The following is a 23,193-nucleotide window of genomic DNA, read 5'->3' on the forward strand; positions in this document are numbered from 1 at the left end:
AACAATAGTTATTCAATTCTAGAAATGTTAGTGAATCTCTAACAATTTTCACTTTGACTTTCAACCATATGTATGTGAAGTTATAGCAAAATATGATACAAGTAACAACAAACTTCATTAACCATTTTCTCAAAAACTACAAATCAGATCTCACTGAAATTTTGTAGGAATATTTCTACTATATTAATGTCTCTCCACTCCAAAAATTAGAACTATATGATCAACAGACCTCGACATATAAGCATAATGGTTGTAGGCGATGGCGCATGATTTCTAGAGTCTTGCAAACTAGTTTAGCTTGAATTTTTCTGGGTTTGTTCATTTTAATGATACCTTTTGTCTTTCCAAAAATCACAAGAATCTAGTTGATAGTTTTAAAGATATATACAAATCGATTTATGCATTGTATAAAAGTGAAATTGTATGCCTTAAATGAGGAAGAAATGATAAAAACATCCATCATTCATAGCAACTCCTTCTTCTCCACCAAACTAAACATGTTGCATATCCTCATGCAATACAGTGGAAAACAAATTGAGGTGGTTGCTACAATCATTGTTGAAATTCTTTCTTGGTGTATAACAACATGGAATAAGGGAGGTTTTGAGAATGAATAAGGAGATCAATGGATGATAAAGAATATTAATGGCATGGTCATGATAAATAAATTAATGAAAGTAACACTCCCCCAAACTGAAAGCTTTTGTGTCTCTTAAAAAAATGGGAAGTGGTAAAGAAGGGGAAATAATGGTTGAAAAATATGAGTGAATAATGCTCAGTGTTTTTTCATGACATTCTCCTAAACTTTTAATAAATCAAAAACTTATGCTATTTTACCTCAAGTTTTACCTCCATAAAAATGTGGAATGGCATGTATGGACTGATATTTGTTGAAGCTGATGTAGGTTGATCTGATGTTGAAAGTGATGTGAAAGGTGGAAGTCATGCAAGCTAAAATAAAGTAATCAAAAAGTGTAGTAGGGTTTCCTTACCCCAAACTAATTAGTTTACGTATCATCAAGATTTCTATAACACATCTCATGAGTAGCCTCAATCAGTAATTCATCACCTCAATTACCTCATTATATATAAAAGTGACATAATCATGTTGGGAATGTCATGAGATGATAATGGATAAAATGATAATATAGAAGAGGGTAAAATGATGAGAAAAAGATGCATTCCCTAGACCCATAAGCTTTGGTTTTTATGAGCACAAAAATTGTGAGAATTAGTTATCTCAGTGTTTTCTTCTCAAGGTTTGACCAATTACCTGGGATTCAAAATAAAAATTAGGGCTCTTTATCCTACACCAAATTAATAGTAGTGTTGTTAAGTTACGAATAAATCGAGACTGATTGGGTAAAGCAACTATCTTTGGTTAAAGATATGAAACTTGTAGAATAAAGGAATGATAGATTAGATGATACAAAATGTCAAATATCAAATATCCTAAAATTTTCAACCCTGACATGTAAAGTGAATATTTATAACTCAATAATATATATAAACCATAACCATCATCATCTAAGAACTCATTAAATGTTACCCCATGAACCATGAATTCTAGCAAACCTTATATATGCAACAGTAGGCTTCATCGAGAATTAGCTTTGAGAAAACAAGATAACCAAGTAGATCATAGTATGAATTAACTTCTATGCCATAGGCATGGCCACTGCTGCCAGAAGACATCCATAGCCTCAAAAGGGATTCATTTTTAACCCATTGAGATGCAAGTGTCCCATCTATTAGAAATAAGTACATAGTTACATAATCATTTCAATTTACTTAGATGTCTACTGAATATCATTGTTCTGGCTTGGTAACCAGTTAATAACAATGTCATTCATGGGAGCTAACTAAAGTGAACAAGTCAACTCGTGATGAGACCTCTTGTCCTTCATCTGTATGACCCAGGGCCATCACCCTAGCTTGGTGACCAGTAGTGGTAATGTTACTCTATTAGGACCTATGATCATGGTAGGGCGACTTGTGATGAGACCACCTATCCTCCAGTTGACTATTTATGTTTAAAATTCAACTATTGTTCTTGTTAATCAATAAAAGATTACTTAATAGATGGAGTGGAAATTCAACTCCTTAAGAGCTAGGGATGGCGTAAAAAGTTTTGCAGTAACTATTTTCAACTTGAGTAGTTTTTCTTTACAAAAACTAATAACCTTCGAATGACTGTTGATAAATATATTTTCTTTGTTAATATTGGGGTTGAAGAAAGTTCATTATATAGTGACAAAAAGATTTAAATACAATTTTGTGGCCATCATCATAAATTGTACAAGATCAAGGACTTGACAAATTAGGAAAGTTGAAAGTTGGCATGATGAAATCATCTTTGCATAATTATTCCTTAAAGATGAGATTATGTTTATAGATAAACAAAGATAAATTTACTACTCAATCATTATGTCAAAGAGGACCTAGACCATTAAAAGTATTTCCCATTCACCAAGGAGAAAAAGAAAAACGGAAAGACCTACATGTGTTGAATCAAATGTGAAAATTGGCCAATAACAATAGTTGTGACTGAGGTAATAGTAGGGAAGCAGAAAAAGGGCATTCCGACTAGAGTAGCATCAGGGAAAGGGAAAAAGGGTATTATGACTGGAGTAGCAGCAAGGAAAGGAAAAAATGGCACTATGACTAAAGTAGCATTAGGGAAAGGGAAAAGAGGTGTTGTGACTAGAGTAGTAGCAGGGAAAGGGAACAAGGGGCATTGTAACTGGAGTAGTGACAAGGAAAGGGAAAAAGGGTGTTGCAACTCGAGTAGCAACAGGGAAAGGGACAAAAAGGACACTACGACTAGAGTAGCATCAGGGAAAGGGAAAAAGAGTGATGTGACTAGAGTAGCAATAGGGAAAGGGAAAAAAAGGGCGTTGCGACTGGAGTAGTAGCAGGGAAAGGGAAAAAGGGTGTTGTGACTGGAGTAGCAACAAGCAAAGGAAAAAAGGGCGTTGCGACTAGAGTTGCAGCAGGGAAACTAAAAAAGGGTGTTGTGACTGGAGTAGCAGTGGGGAAAGAGAAAAGGAAACAATAGTTGTGACTTAGGGAACAACAACTGTGAGTTAGAAAAAAGCAGTTGTGACTTAAGGAACAAAAACTATAACTAAGGTAGCAAAAATTATGATTCAAGATTTATTTATCCAATAGTACCATTGTTGCATGTTACAACCTCATAACTTCCCATATGATTTTAAGCTTGTAGACAAGAAGTATCAAGTATCATTGTGGAAATCCTTCCCAAAAACTAACTCAATGGGTGATCCTAGCAAGGATACATGGAGAAGGATTAGTCATCTAACAACCATAGTCACTTCACAAAATAATGAGGAATTAAGAGTGAATCATTCCTGATAAGACGTACCATAAGAGTTTTTGACATTAGATCTGAGGAAACCATATACTTGATAAGACTGGGGAACAAAAGTATAGATGTGGAGCAACGTCATAAAACTTAAGATCTTCCTTTTATTTTGATGAAGGAAAGAAATATGTGACTTTAAAGTAAATAATACCTTAAACATAAGATAAATTAGAAAAGAAACAACACTTTATTGAAAAACAATAAATAAATAAATAGTTTAAGTTACAACAGCTATGATTTTGGTTGCAGCAATGTTGTTTTCTAAGGGAACATCAATTTGTTTCCAGGAACAACAATCTGTCAATAATGGAAAAAATAATCTTTTGGAAAAATGCTTTTATAGAAATGACTTGGATATTCAAATGGAAATAAATTCCCCATTTCTCCTATTATGAATCCATTAAGTGATGAAAAGTTTTCATGTTGTTTTCTTTGTGTTGGTGAACAATAACGAGAACAATTTTGTAACAAGCTCTTATGATCCAATTTTTTTTTAGATCATGGCACCTAGAAAGAATGAAAATCATATAATATTAAATTTCTTAATATTCTTGGATGAAATGCTCTTATTTCATTATCATTGCCTTCAAGAATCACTCGTTCATAAATTGACATCTTTATTCTCCTCAGACCTGCAAAAAACAAGCATCTACCTACAATAAATCATGAAATCATGGAAGAAGAGAGGTGTATGAGATATCTTAATCCAATAAATATGAAAAATAAATAACAAGTAGTTACGCTATAAAAAAATCCATCAAAAGGATAAATAAAGAAAAAATTATTTGTCACTTGCGGGAGAGGAGTGGTCAACATACTAACGAGCAGTGTTTTAATCATAAATCCTTTGTTTTTTATCTGATTTGAATGATTAAAAAGCCAAATGATAGATAATTCAAAGATATATCACCAATAGAAACAAGTTTTAATAATTCGATGATATGATATGTCAAATTTACTTAGAACAACCTGCATAACAGAGTCATTTTTTATTTCCCAACTTAAACCAACAATTGATATTTTAAGCATAACTTTTTCGTTTGAAGACGTATTGAACTAATTCAAATTGGAGATTAAATTATATTCATGTAAATATTTCCAATATAAATACTTTTTGGAGGAATGAATAATTGATGGGTCAAATGTTCTAAGGAATGGTTGGAAAAACAAAATTTTAAGGGTGTTGCTTTACAATAGACAGTCGGTATTTTGGTCATAATTTTCTCATATGATATTGAAATCGATTGATTAAAATTGAGTTGTAAACTAGATTAATGGAGTAATATACCATAGAAACAAGTTTCCAAAATCTAATCATTTAGGCCTCCAAAATTTGACTTTCCCAACTCTGTTCTTGAGCTGCCTACTAGACATCCTATCAATGTTTTGGTCATAACGTTTTCATTTAAAATCCAAATTGAGTGAGTCAAATTGGATTAGAAATTATACATAAACGGATGCATAGGATAGAAAAATGTTTTGAAAATATGACCGTTTGGTCCCCTCAAAACATGACTGTCCTAATTGTGTTTTCAGAAATTTCATCATCCCTACAAGCCATAACATATGATAATCAAGCAATTTTATTAAAATGGTGCTAAAAATGAATATGATTGTTTGTAGAAATGTTATTTTCAATATAATAAATCTACATACATAAATATATTCAAATATTTATCACCAATGTTAATTTTCACAATGTGTTGCAATAAAAACGATTATTTGTACATATAAAAAAAATTATTTATTTATCTCCTTATTTACTCTATCTTCTATACTAACCTACTCTACCTTGAAAAATAAAATATACTTACATATAAGAGTACTTCCAATAGATCCATTTTCGAAATAAGGCATCAAGTATGCACATACCCAAATTTGAAAAATGCATGTTAATAAATACTAGGATATGAGAGACCAACTTCCGTGTTAAGGATGGTGCCAAGAATTATTGAAGTAGGGAGTGATGTTGCAAGAAAATGATAGAGATAAACTAGTCTTAAATATAGTCTCAATTTCCCATAGTTTTCATATCATGAAGTTCTTATTGACCTCGATTAGGTTTCAGATTGTGTTGATCCTTCCTTCCTTGACCTCTACTTGTGAGTTTTGGGGGTATTCCTCTGCCCCTTGGTTTTGATTCCATGTTCACACAATCTATGAGACAAAGAATTAAATTAAAAAAAAACAAAAAAATAAAGTGTTTGGGTCTTGGAAAAGGATTGGTACAAACCTTGCCTAACCAGGACGAGAGAGTGGGTTTTTACAGTAAAAAAGGCAGAGAATGAAAGCAATCAAAGCAATCTAATGCTCGAGTCCTAGAAAATTTTTGGTATAAACCTCACCTAACCAAGATGAGAGAGTGAGTTTTATAATCAAAAAGGAAGAAAATTAAAACAATCAAGCAATCTAATACTCAGGTCCTGGAAAAGAGTTGGTACAAACCTTGCTTAACCAAGATGAGGGAGTGGTTCCTATAATCAATCAAAAAGGCAGGAAATTAAAACAATCAAAGTAATCTAATTCTTGGGTCCTGGAAATGTTTTTGTGCAAAGCATCACCTGACCAGGACGAGAGAGTGGTTCCTACGATCAATTAAAAAACAGAAAATTTAAGCAATCAAAAGAATCTCTTGCTCGAGTCCTGGAAAAGGTTTGGTGCAAATCCTCGCCTGACCAGGACTAGAGAGTGGTTCCTACTATTAATTAATAATAATAAAATTAAAACAATTAAAACTATCTAATGCTCGGGTCCTGGAAAAATTTTGGTACAAGCCTCTCTTGACCAGGATGCGAGAGTGGTTCCTATGGTCAATACTAGTTGTAGTTTTGCACCTTTGACAGCCTTTCCGCCAAGGTGCCAAAATGTTGGGATCTTAATATGGGTTTATAGATTCAATCCGTCTTACATTTATTTGTAAATTCAGGGTCCACCTGATTATTTCAAGGTTATCATGCAAAGTCTATGCAGGCCACAGGTTCCCAACCCAACATTGATCAACTACGAAATACAAGTTCATTGGCCCAAAAGAGTTTTAAATCAATCCAGTAGAAATTCACAAACAAAATAACAACAATCTTAAATAACATCAACTCTGAGTAACAACAATCAAGAGTAACAAAAATTTGGAGCAACAACAATCAGGAGTAACAGTAATTTTGAGTAACAACAAGGAAATAAATAGCAGTCATAAAATATTAATGATACAATTGAAAAGCATACCTATCCACATGAACTGTATCCAACAACACCTGATTGAAAGAGTGGGCCAAACTCTCTGATCAGGGTCATGGCTAAGAATTATGGACTACACCAAGTTATGATATGTTGATATTCTCATCAATTCATAAAAGGGAATTACAAACTAAAGTTTTGTTGTTACACACGAAAGGAAGATCCTTCAATATTTGACCTGCTCTACATGTGTTATCTTACTTTTCTCTCTGATTTGTGTCTTTTAAATACACAAATGAGAAAGGGAAATTTACAACAAGCTAATTACAAATGTATTCCCCTTACAATTTACATTGATTAAAAAATATCAATAAGCAAGATGAGATCCAAGAGATCTTTCTATCATGATTCAACTAGAACAAGTCGAATCTGGCATCGTAATTGAGGCAATTTGGAAAATGGCCACAACAAAAAATCTACGAAAATGTCATTTAAAGAACCTTTCTTTTCTCTCAATCCAAACTGAATTTTGGAAAATTTCTCATGCGAAAACTAATTTGGTCTGTTCTTCACAAAACCCATGTCTCTTATTTTCAAGATCCTTCTTTGTTTTCCTGAAATGTCCAACGCAAAATTGTTGCTTTTTATCCTAATGAATTTCTGAGTTGGAATAGTTGATTATGAAGTGAAGATTGAATTTTCAATTTGGAAGAGATCTTGGAGGCTAAAATGGTGAGTGATTTTATAACAAAACAAACATTGGAAAAATCATTCATAATAATCATCAATTTATTAAAAATAAATGAGAACAAGTATTACTTATCCAGGAGAGCATAAATAATTATGAAATGGAATTATATGATGAATTATGATCAATAGAACAGTAGAAATGGATGTTAAGAAATGATAATAATAATGATAAAATTAGTGGCCCAGCCTATGTCAATGAATGCATCTAAAAGATAAGGGAAGTAGTGAATGTTATTGTTAAATCATATTGATAGGCTGAGTATAATTAGATGATTATGATATGTTCACAGTTGAAGTTTCTTTTGTAAGTTTGTTTACAAATTTCAAATGAAAAAATGGAACATAGCCACAGGGGAGTAATACTCAAGTTAAGGTTTGAGTATCAAATTATTCATTGACAATTGGTATTAGTTGTTTATCGCAATACATAGGTTAATGGTCTTCGTTGCATGTTATCATAATTCTTGCGCTGCAAATATGATGAATGGATTGACTGATATGATGTTATTCTAAGTGGTAATTAGTATTAGGACTAGATTTTTGGTGAAAGGAGCATGATCATAGGATGAGAACACTCAGTTATCAAGTGCTCAACAATTGTTATCAGTACACTACAAGAAAAAAGGACATTGCTGAGGGGAAAAATGTCACCATAAGCTCATTGGTGACGGTCAAAAGAGCATCCGTCGCTAAAAACTGAACATCACCAAAAGTATAGGTGTTGTAGTGACATACAAATTCCATCATCAATAATGATTTATAATGATGGATAGCGACCCTCACCATTTCATATGAGCAATGGTGATGGACCATAGCCTCCGTCACCAAAAATTGAACATCACCAAAGGTGGCATTGCCAAAAGTATAGGTGTTGTAGTGACATTCAAAGTTTGTCACCAATAATGATTTATAATGACAAATAGCGACTGTCACCATTGCATATGAGCAATGGTGACGAACCATAGCCTTGGTCATCAAAAATTGAACGTCACCAAAGGTGGCATCACCAAAAGTATAGGTGTTATGGTGACATTCAAGGCCCATCATGAATATTGATTATAATGACGGATAGTGACCATCACCATTTCATATGAACAATAATGATTTATTGTGATGGATCTTTAATGGCCATCACTATTGGTACATATATATGGTGACGTTCATTGACCGTCACCAAAAGCCACATTGCTAGAAGTATAGGTGATGTGGTGCCATTCAAAGTCCATCACCAATAATGACTATAATGATGGACAACGACCATCACCATTTCATAGCAACAACAACACTTTATGGTTACGGACCTTTGAGGGTCGTCACTATTGATGCGTATATATGGCGGTGTTCATTAACCGTCACCATTTCATATTTTTGGTGAGGGTCAAAAAATGTCACCAAAGCTCATTTGTGATGGTCAAAGGAGCCTCCATCACCAAAAATTGATTGTCACCATTCCATATGGATGTCAGGGCACGATGGAATCGAACCACCAACCTCCTTCTTGTAAAGCAGGTGCTCTTTCATTAAGCTAGCACCCTTTAAAGAATTATATTTTTAAAAATTAGACCTTGAAACTTCATAAATTTTAAATTCGACAACTTTAAATAAATTAAAGTCTCGGCAATATTTTACTAAACAAGCAAAGCAACATCAAAGTTGTAGGTCCTTACCTACTGGTTATTGAAGTTATGAAAATTGGGTGGAGGGAAAAATAGTTATGTATAAGAGAATCAATATGTTCAGTTGAATACGCAATTAGAAGTGAATCTATGAAGACATTTATAACCTCTAAATGACCTATAACTATCAAATGCACCAAATATTGCAAAGTAAATGTCATAAGTGGATAGCATATGGAAGAAGAGTAGGCGGGGACTTGGAACCCTTGTACATCTTGGCTTGCCTTAGCACTTGGAACATCTTATCTTGTTTGACATGTTTTCATACTATCTGGGACATCTTAGCATGCCCTAGCATTCCCTAACACACCTTGGTAGTCATGACCTCACAACTAGCATTGCATTTTTCCATGACTTGGGAACCTTACATTCACTCGAACACCTTGGCACTCCCTAGTTGTCATGCCCTCTAATATCCTCCATAATGTCCCAGGTTGATGAGGAGATCGATGGAGGTAACCACAAACCAAGCTTTTAGTTTGGTAGCTAGCCCTACCAAACCATAGAGGGTTCTCTCTACGAAATCACAGCGAAGAGATGACTAGAATGTAAAGGATTTTAGGCTATATAGCTAGGCTCAGGTTTTTTTTTGGAAAATTTAGGGACTTGGAACTCTATCCACCAGTGCCTTGTCGAGTGGGGACTTTGTCAAGGAGGCAAGGGCTTGGAACTCTATCTATGATAAAGCACCTAACATGCATGACAGAATCTCCCTAGAATAGAGTACCTCCTACCTAGAAGAGCGTCCCTTGCTCAAAATATAGAACCATTCTCTACTGTGCACTTTTCTTAAAGATAAATCTATGCATAAAATAGTACTAAGAAAAACACCTAAATTACGAAAAGTGAGCATCTAAGTCAAACTATAAAAGTATAATAAATATGGCTCTATATAAGTTTGGGAAACACTAGACAAGCATTTGTTCATACAAAAACAATAAGATGCCTAAATTCGATGTGATTCTTTCATCGTTGCTATACCTTCACAGCAAAACTGGAATCTATACCATGTACCCCAAGGCTGTATGCATCTACTGAAGGTGTAGATTGAAAGGAACTGTTGAGATGAAGTATTATTGAAGGAGAAATGCCTTCAAAACAACAGATAAAGTCTACTTTAAATTCAAGCCATATGCACATAGACCAAGGCTGCTACTGGGTACACTTCTCCGTTGAATGGAAACTGCAATATATTGTAGTGTTGCTGAAGAAAAAATACCTTTAGTGCAACATGGATAAAACTCTAACAGATATTGTCATTGTGTCCTTGTTTGTCAATGATCTCATCAATACAAGTAACAACTTCGTAAAAAAACAAAGGTGAGATGCATAGATAACTTGAAATGACAGATTTGGGCATACTTTATTATTGCTTAGGAGTGTTAGTATATAAAATTCAAGGTAGCCTATTGTGTCTTTATGTCACAGGCCAAGGATGTGAAGAAATACATAAAATATTAAATAGCATGTTATAAGTTGATTACAGGTTCTTTTGAAATGGGAATGGAATTCTCCTTGTGCAGGTTCTAATATAGTGGGTATAACTTTAAATAAGAAACTGATAGTTATGGAGTTGAAATTGTCTCTCAATCCATGAAAAGTCCCATATTTGTTCACTAGAAAGAAGCAGAGCGAGTCATCGGGTTTATGGAAGGGAACACCCTATTCGCAAGAAGATAACTTGAAATTAGCCAGGCATATTATTTCTTGTCTTCTTGTATGTGTGTTCTTTGAAAAGATAAACACATCCAAAGACTCAATAACAACTTAGGTAAAGTTTATAGATGTAAAGCACTTCTGAGAAAGCCCATTGCTTAATGATAATTGAGCAAGGAATATGTCGAAGGATTCAATCTTGCACTCAGTCATAAAAAGGAAGTTGGGGTATCCAAGAGCTTGCTAACAAACCGACTCCAACCATAATGTGAAAGGCAGGTTAATTGCAAAACCTCTTTCCCGCTTTGTAGTATTGTTCCCTCTTGAATTCCAACAGGTATCTAGCTGCTTAGATCCACAAAACTCATGCTAGGTAAACTCTCCATGATACAATTGTGACGTGCAAGCTTGATACATTCTAGTTTCCCTCTAAAAGAGGGTAAGTCAAAATATTATGACAATCTTAACTGTAATTTGATCGTACACTATTGAGGTATTTCATGGAATAAACAATATACTATCAATGCACTAGTGAAGAACTCAAAATGAATGAATTTCTTATTGCTACAATAGCACCTCTTGGATTTTTGGATAAAGCACCTAACCTACATGGCAAAAGCTTCCTAGAATAGAGTACCTCCTACCTAGAAGTGTGTCCCCTACTCAAAATATAGAACCCTTCTCTATTGTGCACTTTTCTTAAAGATAAATCTGTGCATAAAACATAACTAAGAAAAACACCTAAATTAAGAAAAGTGAGCATCTAAGTCAAACTATCAAAGCATACTAAATATGGTTGTATATAAGTTTGGGAAACACTAAACAAACATGCTTTCATACAACAACCAAAAGATGCCTAAAATCGATACACTTCTTTCATCATTGCTACAACCTCATAGGAAAACTATAATCTACAACATGTATCCCAAGGCTGCATGCATCTACTAAAGGTGCGGACCGAAAGGATCTATTGAGATGAAGTATTGTTGAAGGAGAAACACCTTCAAAAAAACAGATAGAGTCTAATGTGCGTTCAACCCATCTACACACAGGCCAAGCTTGCTACTGGGTACACTTCTCCTCTAAATGGAAATTGTAGTGTATTGTTGCTCTACTGAAGCAGAAACACCTTCAGAGAAACACGGATAAAACCATAACATATATTGTCACTGTAGTATTTTCAATCTATTGATGCTACTACAACACACTCCAAAATTTCACTACATTTGAATTTTGGAGCCTACTATCATTGTTGTATCTAGTGTTGTCTTGATCATCAAGTGTCATCTCATGTTATACTATGTGTTTCAAGTGTTCTTGAATGTTCTCAAGTGTCGTCGTATTAATTAGAACATTTCTAACTGCATTCCATGGTCATAATGTCTTTTTCATAGTATAATGACACTTTTGGGTCACAATAGCACACACTTCGCTCGGTGTAGTTTAGTAATGTGTGCAAAGTGGTGTTTTTATGTATATTTATCATTGTTCAAGCTTGTCTAGGTTTTCTTGATGAGTTGGTATGAGTTGCACATGTTTTACATTTAAACTCATTATGATCACCCCTTGTTCTATCTCCCAGAGTTAGACTAATTTTGGTTTCAAAGAAAACCCATTGAGGTAGAGAACACATGAGCGCACTCCAAAGCCTTGATTGAGAATTATTTGTTGTTCAAAAGTGCACCCTGCACCCTTCAAATGTGCAAAGCGCACTCCTTAATCCATCTTTCCTCTTCCTTGTTCTAAACTGCACCCTTTAAAAATCAAGGAGCACTCCTTTGACCCAAAGGGATGCACCCTCCTTGGGAGCACTCCTTTGACCCTAAGGGATGCGCCCTCCTTGGGAGAAATCCTTTGACCCAAAAGAATGTTCCCAACTTGAACACATGAGGACACCCAGAAGGCCTTAAGCTCCACCCTTCATCCTTCCAAAATGTGCCATGTGCCTTCTTAACCCTTTAAGTGCATGAACGCACTTCAAAGGCATGAAGATCCATCCTTCAACCTTCAGACTTATGTCATGTGCCCTCTTTGATCTCTTGAGTGCATGAGCCGAATTCGAAGGCTTGAAGATTCATCCTTCAGACTTGCATCATGCACCCTCATTGGTTTCCTTTGAGCATGCTCCTTTGATCTGAAGGAATGCACCCTCCTTGGGATCACTTCTTTGACCTGAAGGAATGTGCCCTCCTTGGAGCAGTTCTTTGATCTGAAGGAATGTGACCTCCTTGGAAAACTCCTTTGACCCGAAAGAATGTTCCCTTCTTGGTTTGTTGAGCACATAAGCACACTCTGAAGGCATGAATACTCATCCTTTAGCCTTCAATAGTGAACCCTACGAGCTCTTTCTCTCCTTTGAGGGCATAAAGCACTTGGGAAGCTTGGAGCCTTCCACTTCATCCTTCAAAATTTTTCCATATGCCCTGTCTTGACTGTCTCTCGCTTTTGAGTGCATGAGTGCATGTCAAAGCCATGAAGCCTTTTCCCTTCAACCCTTCATCCTTTCAAAGTGTGTCGATGTTCCCAGAAACCAGTTTTGTCCCTCTTGAGTGCACTGGAAGGGCATGAATAGAAAATATGCATAAAACATGGTAGAATAGGATATTTTTAGGTTGATTGTTGCGTGTCATGAGTGGTTGCAGATGCATGTTTTCCAAGGACTTCATGGAAAGCACGCATGAGGAAGATAAAGCAAAGAGGATAAAAAAAGTAACCATGAAAAGAGCCAAGGACACACTTGAAACTTGATGATCGAAGCACCTAAAAGACTCCAAGATTGAAGACCCTTTGGAGGGTGAAAGTGCCATGGTTAGAATATAAACAAAGAGAACAGACAAAGTGGCAGTCATGTCACCATTGGATAAATTTCATTTCATCAGTCACTATCAGTACCAGTCATCAAAGATAGTGACATTTCAAGTCCCATCATATGATGATGTGGAGGTCATGATGTAGTATTGTAATCATTGTAAAAGAACAATAAGTGGAAGTTCAAGATTCATATGTGGAACATGAAGAGTCACATAGTCATGTATGGACAAAGACTTTATAGAGGCCCAAAAGTCATTTAGAAGTTCAAGAATTGTTTAGAATTCCAAAGGACACACTAGGAGTCCAAGAGTCATGGGGGTAATCCAAGATTCATGAGGATATGAAAGGTCATTCCTCTTGTTATAAAAGAAGCCTCATAAATCAATAAAATGGCTTTTGGAGGCTTAAGCTTTGGAGAGCTAGTTTTGGCTTCTCTACTTGGAAAAGGAGAGAATATCGGAACTACTGAGAGGGGGGTGAATCAATATTTATTTTCAATTGTTATTATTACCACTTTAGATTCTTTACAATTTAATCAAAGAAATGATTTTAGTAAAATATAAAAAAATATTGAATACAATATCTGATGATTTTTTCCAAGCACCAACTTGGACTTTGATGAGGCTCCAACCTCTAGGGCTTCGACCCTATCTTACCAAGGCACCAACCTTGAATTTAGGAGCACCAACTCCAAGGACACTAATCCTTCCAATTCTGAGGCACCAACCCTAAGGGCTCTGAACCTATAGTTTTACTTTGTCAAGAAATGTTTTACTGTATTATACTACTCCCAAGGACTTCTTTACCAAACCCTACCCTTGTAGTCTTTGTAATAGGTCATTGTCTGCCCTATATCTTCACTTTGGGTCCAAGCCTTCCAAGATGAACCTGGTCAAAAGATTTGTATTCCCGCTCTGTCTTCAACTTCTTTCTTCGCTCAGCCTTCAGCTTCTGCTACACCTTTGGCATCTGCTAGACCTTCGTCTTCTTGACCTTTGATTTCCTCTATTTCTTCAAGTTCATGAGTTGTGAGTTGTTTCACTTTCTTTGTAATGGATACCCAAGATCAATGTTCTTCAAATTTAATATTCCGATGTATTTCTCCTCTGATCGACATTTGACTTCTACTCCTCTATTTCTTCTCTTCCTTTGGTTTTCTTCGAGTTCACGAGTTGTGAACTATTACTTCCTTTTCTATGTATTTTTATGCCCGAGATCTATGCATTTAGTGAAACATTTTAACTCGTATTTATATGAGTTTCACCAATGACTAAGAGACACGTTTATTGGAGGAAGACCAACTTGTAAAGTATTCATTCAATTATTCATCGACTTGTTTATTTATGGAAAAACCATAAAGGAGAGGCTATAACCATATTATAATAGAAGTTTAGCGGTCCCCACATGCCACATCACCGCTAATCTCAATCACACCTTTCAGAGGTCTCTTACAAGTCATGCTCATAACATAGCCAATTGACCTATTTTCAATGGAGCAGATGTGATATAATATTAAATAGATGTTAATAGATCCATTGGGTCCACAACCTTTATCGCAATTGGCAGTTTGGTCATGTCAACTCTTCAGACTTGCGATATGACTCCCGACGAGGTAGACATGATATTACATAAAAGTGTATTCTAATGGAGCGGTCAGGTCCGCATATTATATCGCAATTGGCATTTTTGAATGGAACATCCCTTTATGGTTTGTGATTATGCGACGGATGCAATATTATATTGATTTGTATTATAATGGTGCAGTGGGTCCATAATGATATCACAATCGCATATTTTGTGTGGTGATACATAATAAATTCATCGATAAACCACCGATATAATTCCTCTGATGCATTGTGGTCTTTAAAGAGTTTTCATTGATTATTACTGTTAACTCCTCCATTATGGATCTTACTCTTGGGTTCTCGCTCCTGTGAGTTCTCTTCACTCTTTCACTCTTACGATAGCTCTACTCCTCCGACGTAATGTTCCTCTTTCTTCTTTTGATATCACTATTCTTCCCTTTAGCACTTACCCTTATGCATCACAATGATCTCTAATGGCTTCCCTAATGGATTTCCTCCTTGGCTTCTTGCTCCTGTTGCTTCAAGAATCTGCTCTACTTGGCTTCACATCATCATTTAGTATCTAGAATGTTTCCATATTGACATCAATGACAATCTAGATCAACAATCTCCCCCTTTGTCATTGATGGAAATATTCTTCTTCTCTCCCCCTTTAACATCAATGGCAAAGGAGTGCACAAGGACTCCCCTTGTTAAACTTCTCCTCCTATCAAACTTCTCCCCTGTCAAACTACTCCTCCTATCAAACTGCTCCCCTGTCAAACTTCTCCCCCTGTCATGCGAAATTTTAAGAATTGGTTTAGTGTGATGCTAAAGCAATAACCCCCACATTTTGATAGATATGTTCAAATTCTTCTTAAGGAAGAGGTTTGGTGAAAATATCTGCAATTTGGTCCTTGGTATTGATATATTCCAACTTGATGTTTTTTTCAGCCACCTGTTCAAGGAGAAAATGATACTTGATTGGTATATGTTTGATTTTTTAGTGTATCACTAGATTTTTATTGAGACTGATAGCACTTGTGTTATCACAATAGATGGTGATTGGTTGTTTAGTTTCTATGTTGACATCCTTCAAATCTTCCTTCATCCATAGTATTTGTGTACAACAGTCAACTGCAATTATATATTCAACTTCAGCTATTGAGAGAGATATAGATGATTGTTTTTTGCTAAGCTAAGCTACCAGGCAATCTCCCATAAAAAATGCATTTCCACAGGTGCTTTTACAATCATCCATGCTTCCAACCCAGTAAGCATCAGTATAAGATGTCACTGTAGTATTTGTGCTTTTGGGATACCAAAGACCAAAGTCAAGAGTTCCTTTCAAGTATCTGAGAATTCTTTTCACAACCAACATGTGGGATTGCTAAGGACCTGATTGAAATCTTCCCATCATTCCCACTGCTTGCATAATGTCAGGCCTTGTAGCATTTAAGTATAAGATATCTCCAATTATTGACCTGTAAAGATTTGCATCTACTGGGAGGATTGATCATCTTTGTTTAATTTGCAGCTTGTGGTCATAGGTGCACATTCTTCCATTCCATATATTTTCAGCATGTCTTTGAGATATTTTGTTTGAGAGATAAACATACTTGTTGTGGTTTGTGATACTTGTAGTCCAAGGAAGTAGGATAGTTCACCAATCATTGACATTTCAAATTCTTTTGACATATTTTGAGCAAACTCATGGCTCATTTCATCATTATTGCTAGAAAAAATCAGATCATCAACATATACAAGGGTGATTAGTAATTTATCCTCATCCATATTCATTTATAGATTACTTCCTGCCACCCCCTTTTTGAATTTGTGTTGTTGTAAATAGTGATTTAATCTTGCGTACCATGCTCTAGGAGCTTGTTTCAAACCGTATAATGCCTTTTTCAACTTACATACAAGGTCTTTTCCTTCTGCTAGATCAAAACCTTCTAGTTACTCCATGTAGACTTCTTCCTTGAGTTCCCCATTTAGAAATGTTGATTTTACATCCATTTGATAGACTTTGAATCATTTTGACCATGCAAATTCCAAGAACATCCTTATAACTTCCATACGAGCTACCAGTGCAAAGGTTTCTTCAAAATCGATTCCTTCAATGTTAGAAAATTATATATTACGGAGCAATGGAACACATAAAATATTTGCAGAAATATAAACACAGAAAACGCACAAAACAAGAGAGACACAGATATACATGGTTCACCCAGTTTGGGCTACGTCCACCCTGAACAGCCAGTCCTTCCTTTCTATTATCCAGTAAAATGAAGAGACACAACCTACATCAAATCCGCTGTAATATCCTCTGTTTTCTCTCACAGTCTCACCTCTCTGTTTCTCGCTCACCGAATACACATCTATCTCATAGCCTCAAATACAATACCCTCATATAAAGAGAGGGGTTGCCTTCTAGGGCAAAAAACCCTAAACTAAACATAAGTTCTACCGTCAGATCATCCGCCTAATGAATGGACCAGATTGACTAGAAATTACTATACTTTTACAAGGCAATTTTACAGCTATTTTTAGCTTCAGGGGCGCTGCCCCCGAAACCCCCCGCCAGGGGGGCGCTCCCAAAGGTCGCAGCCGCCCCCCCTTGGACCCCCCCTGTAGCGAATATTTTATGGGCAGCGTTGCCGCCCCCATTTCGAACTGGGGTCCTATGTGGCGATACCTTTGAATATAGAAGATAATCATGCTCCACACCCAACAATCTCCCACTTGGAGACTGATTGTAGCAACTCTACCGCTGCTCCATTTGCTGGACAATGACTCCTCTTTGGACCTGGCTGTTTCTCATCTTCATCGTCATCCTTGAAGACCAACTGAAACTGAGCATATTCTCAGTTTCTCCCTGGTTACAACTTTTGTTAGCATATCTGCAAGATTCTGGCTAGTGTGTATCTTTTCCAGCTTCAACTCTCCATCTTCCAACACTGATCGTATGAAATGGTACGTGAGCTGTATGTGTTTAGTCCTGGAATGAAATGCTGAGTTCTTTGCAAGATGAATGGCACTTTGGCTATCACTGTATAATGTGCCCATATCATGCTCCTTACCCAATTCACCCATAAACCTTTGTAACCAAATCATTTCTTTACTAGCCTCTGTAGCAGCAACATACTCTGCTTCTGTTGTTGAAAGTGCAACAACACTTTGGATTTTTGAAACCCAACTGACAGCTATTCCTCCAACAGTAAATACATATCCTGTAGTGCTCCTCCTGTTATCTATGTCACCTGCCATATCTGCATCAACGTATCCCTGTAGAGAAATGTTTGCACCACCAAAGCATAATGCTTGATTTGTGGTACCTTTCAGATATTTGAGAATCCATTTCACTGCCATCCAATGTTCCTTTCCTGGATTGTTCATGTACCTACTTACAACTCCCACTGCATGTGCAATATCAGGCCTTGTGCAGACCATTGCATACATTAAGCTTCCAACTGCTGATGCATATGGAACTTTAGACATATAATCCATGTCTTCTTGGGTCTTTGGGCACATTTCTTTGCTAAGTTTGAAATGGCTAGCAAAAGGTGTACTAACTGGTTTTGCATTGTGCATGTTAAATCTTTTCAACACCTTTTGTATGTACTCATTCTGAGACAATGTTAATTTACGATTTTTTCTGTCTCTAGTTATTCTCATACCAAGGATTTGTTTTGCAGCTCCCAAATCCTTCATTGCAAATGAATTTGCCAATTTTCTTTTGAGCACATTTATTTCCTGCATGTAAGATCCTGCAACAAGCATGTCATCTACATACAATAACAATATAATATAGCTGCCATCATTTTTCTTTTTCAAATAAACACAATGATCAGAGTGACATCTAGTATAACCTTGTTCAGACATAAACTTGTCAAATTTTAGATACCACTGCCTTGGAGCCTGTTTTAAGCCATACAGGCTCTTCTTCAACCTGCACACTAGTTTCTCCTTCCCTTTCACCTCATATCCTTGTGGCTGCTGCATATATATCTCTTCCTCCAAATCCCCATGGAGAAAGGTTGTCTTTACATCTAACTACTCAAGATGCAAATCTTCAGCTGCTACAAGACTTAAAATAGTTCTGATTGAAGTCATTTTAACAACAGGAGAAAATATTTCATCAAAATCAATACCTTTCTTCTGTGCAAACCCCTTCACCACAAGTCTAGCTTTCTACCTCTGTTTTCCTCCATCTTCTTCCTTCAGCCTGTAAACCCATTTATTCTTCAATGTAGTTTTTCCTGCAGGCAACCTGACTAAATCCCAAGTCTGGTTATGAATTAAGGAGTCCATCTCTTCTTCCATGGCTACCTCCCACTTCTTCCTGCTTTCAACCTGCATTGCTTCTTCATAACATTCAGGTTCACCAGAATCAGTCAACAATAAATAATATAATGAAGGAGAGTATCGTTCAGGGGATCTACTTATCCTGGTAGATCTTCTAACACCACTTTCAGGTGTTTGGGTGCCTGTTGCTGTTGTGGTGGTTGCTGTTGTTGATTATTATTATTTTCAGGCACCTTTACCTTTTCACTGATTTCATCAAGGACTGCGTATTCCTTGTTTTCTTTTTCATGTTTCTTTTCCTGCAACTAATTCTTATACAAGACCTTTTCATTGAATATTACATCTCTGCTCCTAATGATTTTGTGATTTTCGTAATCATATAAGCGATAACCAAAATCATTAACACCATATCCAATAAAGGTAGATTTCTTTGACTTTTCCTCAAGATTTGTTCTATTTTCTTTATCAATATGGACAAAGGCCTCACAACCAAAAGGCTTTAAAAAAGAGTAGTTTACCTTTTTACCTGTCCATGCTTCCTCTAGAACACCACCATCCAAGGAACTTGAAGGCCCTCTGTTTATTAGATAAACAGCAGTATCTACAGCATCTGCCCAAAACTGTAAAGGCAATCCTGCATGCAATCTCTTGCACCTTGCACGCTCCATGATTGTTCTGTTCATCCTTTCTAACACACCATTTTCTTGTGGTGTTCTTGGAACTGTCTTCTCTCTGCGAATTCCATGCTCTGAACAGTACCTATCAAACTCTTTGCTGCAATATTCACCTCCATTGTCTGATCTAAGACACTTCATTTCTTTCCTGTCTCAATCTCAACCAAATATTTCCATTTCTTGAAAGTATCAAATACATCAGATTTATTCTTAATACAATAAATCCAAGTTTTTCTAGTTGCATCATCAATAAAAGTAACATAATAATGAGAGCCACCGAGAGATGATACCCGAGCAGGTCCCCATACATCTGTATGCACAAGCTCTAATTTTTCATTCTTCTTTTCTTTCCCAACTCTGAGAAATCTAACTCTCTTCTGTTTTCCATAAATGCAATTCTCACAGAAGTCCAAATCAACATTCTTCAAACCTGGCAACAAATTCCTTGAGTGAAGAATCTTCATCCCCTTTTCACTCATGTGTCCGAGCCTATGATGCCATAATGCTGCATTTGCTCCTTTGGAAGTTAAAGCATTAACAGAGTTAGAAATACCATTGCATAAATACAATGTACCAACCTTTTCGCCTTTTGCTATTACCAGGGCTCCTTTGGTGACCTTCCAAGCTTTATCTGTGAAAGTTGTCACACAACCTTCACCGCCTAACTGCCCTGTTGAAATCAGATTTTTCTTTAGATCTGGAACATGCCTTACCTCCTTTATTAGCCATTGGTTTCCATTCTATTGTTTTACAAGAACCTTACCCATTCCAACGATTTTACAGGGTTTATCATCACCCAGACGAACTTGTCCAAAATCTCCTTGAACATAGTCATGAAAATATTTCTTATCAGGTGTGGCATGGAATGAAGCCCCTGAATCTACCACCCAGGAATCAGTAATATTTTCGAAAGAAAGAATCAAAGCATCTTGTAACACCTCACCTGTCACATTTGCTTCATGATTGTTTTCTTGATGTGCATCTCCTTCTTTTCCCTTTCGAGATCTACTGTCTTTCTTTAGGTGTCCTTTCTTTCCACATTTCTAGCATACTATCCCTGATCTGGACTTGGATCTGCCTTTCCTTGATTTACTGTGATATCCTGAGCTCTTTCCTCTTTCCATTTTTCTTCCTCTAGACTCTGCACTCAAAGCATTTCCCGATGTCTCACTGGAGCTTTTCCGTCGCATTTCCTCGCTAAGGATAGCACCGACAACATCATCAAACTTTAAAGTAATAGATCCAGAAACGGAGTTACTAATGGCCATTACCAAACCATTCCAACTTTCTGGTAATGAGCACAAGAATAACAGAGCTCTAACTTCATCATCAAAGTTTACCCCTACAGAACTTAACTGACTTGTAACTGTATTAAAATCATTTAAATGGTTTGCAACAGATCCACCTTCTGACATGTTCATATTAAATAACTGTTTCATAAGAAATACCTTGTTTGAGGCCGAGGGTTTTTCATATAGTTTCGACAACGTCTGCATCAAACCCTCTGTCGTGGTTTCCTTCGAAATGTTGAAGGCAACTGACGCAGCAAGGCACAACCGTATTGTTCCGAGTGCCTTTTTATCGAGAAGGTTCCATTCTTCATCTTTCATACTCGTCGGCATCTTTGATTTTCCGCCCAATGGTAGGTATAGATCTTTCTGATACAGATAATCTTCCATCTGCATCTTCCACAGCGAGAAGTTTTGGCCGTTAAATTTCTCGACCCTAAACTTACCATCTTCTGCCATTGCTCCCACTCGAACCAGGAACCCTTCTTTCCTGCGAGTTTATCAGCCAAATAGACCTTCGGCTCTGATACCAGTTGTTAGAAAATTATATATTACGGAGCAATGGAACACATAAAATATTTGCAGAAATATAAACACAGAAAATGCACAAAACAAGAGAGACACAGATATACGTGGTTCACCCAGTTTGGGCTACGTCCACCCCGAACAGCCAGTCCTTCCTTTCTATTATCCAGCAAAATGAAGAGACACAACCTACAGCAAATCCGTTGTAATATCCTCTGTTTTCTCTCACAGTCTCACCTCCCTGTTTCTCGCTCACCGAATACACATCTATCTCACAGCCTCAAATAAAATACCCTCATACAAAGAGAGGGGTTGCCTTCTAGGGAAAAAAACCCTAAACTAAACATAAGTTCTACCGTCAGATCATCCGCCTAATGAACGGCCCAAATTGACTAGAAATTATTATACTTTTACAAGGCAATATTACAACTGTTTTTAGCTTCGGGGGCGCTGCCCCCGAAACCCCCCGCCAGGGGGGGGCTCCCAAAGGTCGCAGCCGCCCCCCCTGGACCCCCCCTGCAGCGAATATTTTACGGGCGGCGTTGCCGCCCCCATTTCGAACTGGGGTCCTATGTGGCGATACCTTTGAATATAGAAGATAATCAGGCTCCACACCCAACATTCAATTTGTGAATAACCCATATAGACAAGTCTTTCCTTATTTCTGATCATTTGTCCATTTTCATTCATTTTGTTTTTGAACACCCACTTAGTTCCAATTATATTTTTATCCTTTGGATGGGGTACTAGCTCCCATGTCTCATTTTTCTTGATTTGAGACATTTCTTCTTCCATAGCCTTCACCCAATGAGGATTCTTGCTTGAATAAAAGTTTTTCTTTCTATCATAGATAGGAGAGTAACATCATTTTTCTTTGGTGTACTTGTCATCCTTCTTCAGGTTTGTATCCCTTCATCTACATTTCCAATAATAAGTTCTTCTGGATGATGTTTTTGGAGAAATTTCACTTTTGAAGGAGTTTGAGGTGGTTCTTTTTCCTTTTGTTTTTCTTCATCTTTTGCCTCCTTTTTAGGTTCTTCATCGCTTTCTTCAATGAAGGGGTCAACTTCATGATCTTCAATTTTATTTTCTGGAAGCCCTTCATCAATATTCACATAAACACTTTCCATTATTTTTCGTAGTCGATTATTGTAGCACTTGTAAGCCTTTCTTCTGGTAAAATACCCAAGAAATATTCCTTCGTCAACCCGAGAATCAAATTTTCCTGATGAGTCGTTATTGATCTTTATGAAGCATTTTCTTCCAAAAATCCTGAAGTATTTTATCTTCCTTTCCATAATTCATAAGGATTATTATCATTATTTGGTCTTAGTTGAGTTAGATTCAAGGTATAAATTGTTGTCGTGACTGCTTCCTTCC

The sequence above is a fragment of the Pinus tabuliformis genome, chromosome 4_1 (genome assembly GCF_031772625.1).
Source record: "Pinus tabuliformis cultivar Carrire ecotype Pingquan chromosome 4_1, CPIR1, whole genome shotgun sequence".
Lineage (NCBI taxonomy): Eukaryota > Viridiplantae > Streptophyta > Pinopsida > Pinales > Pinaceae > Pinus > Pinus tabuliformis.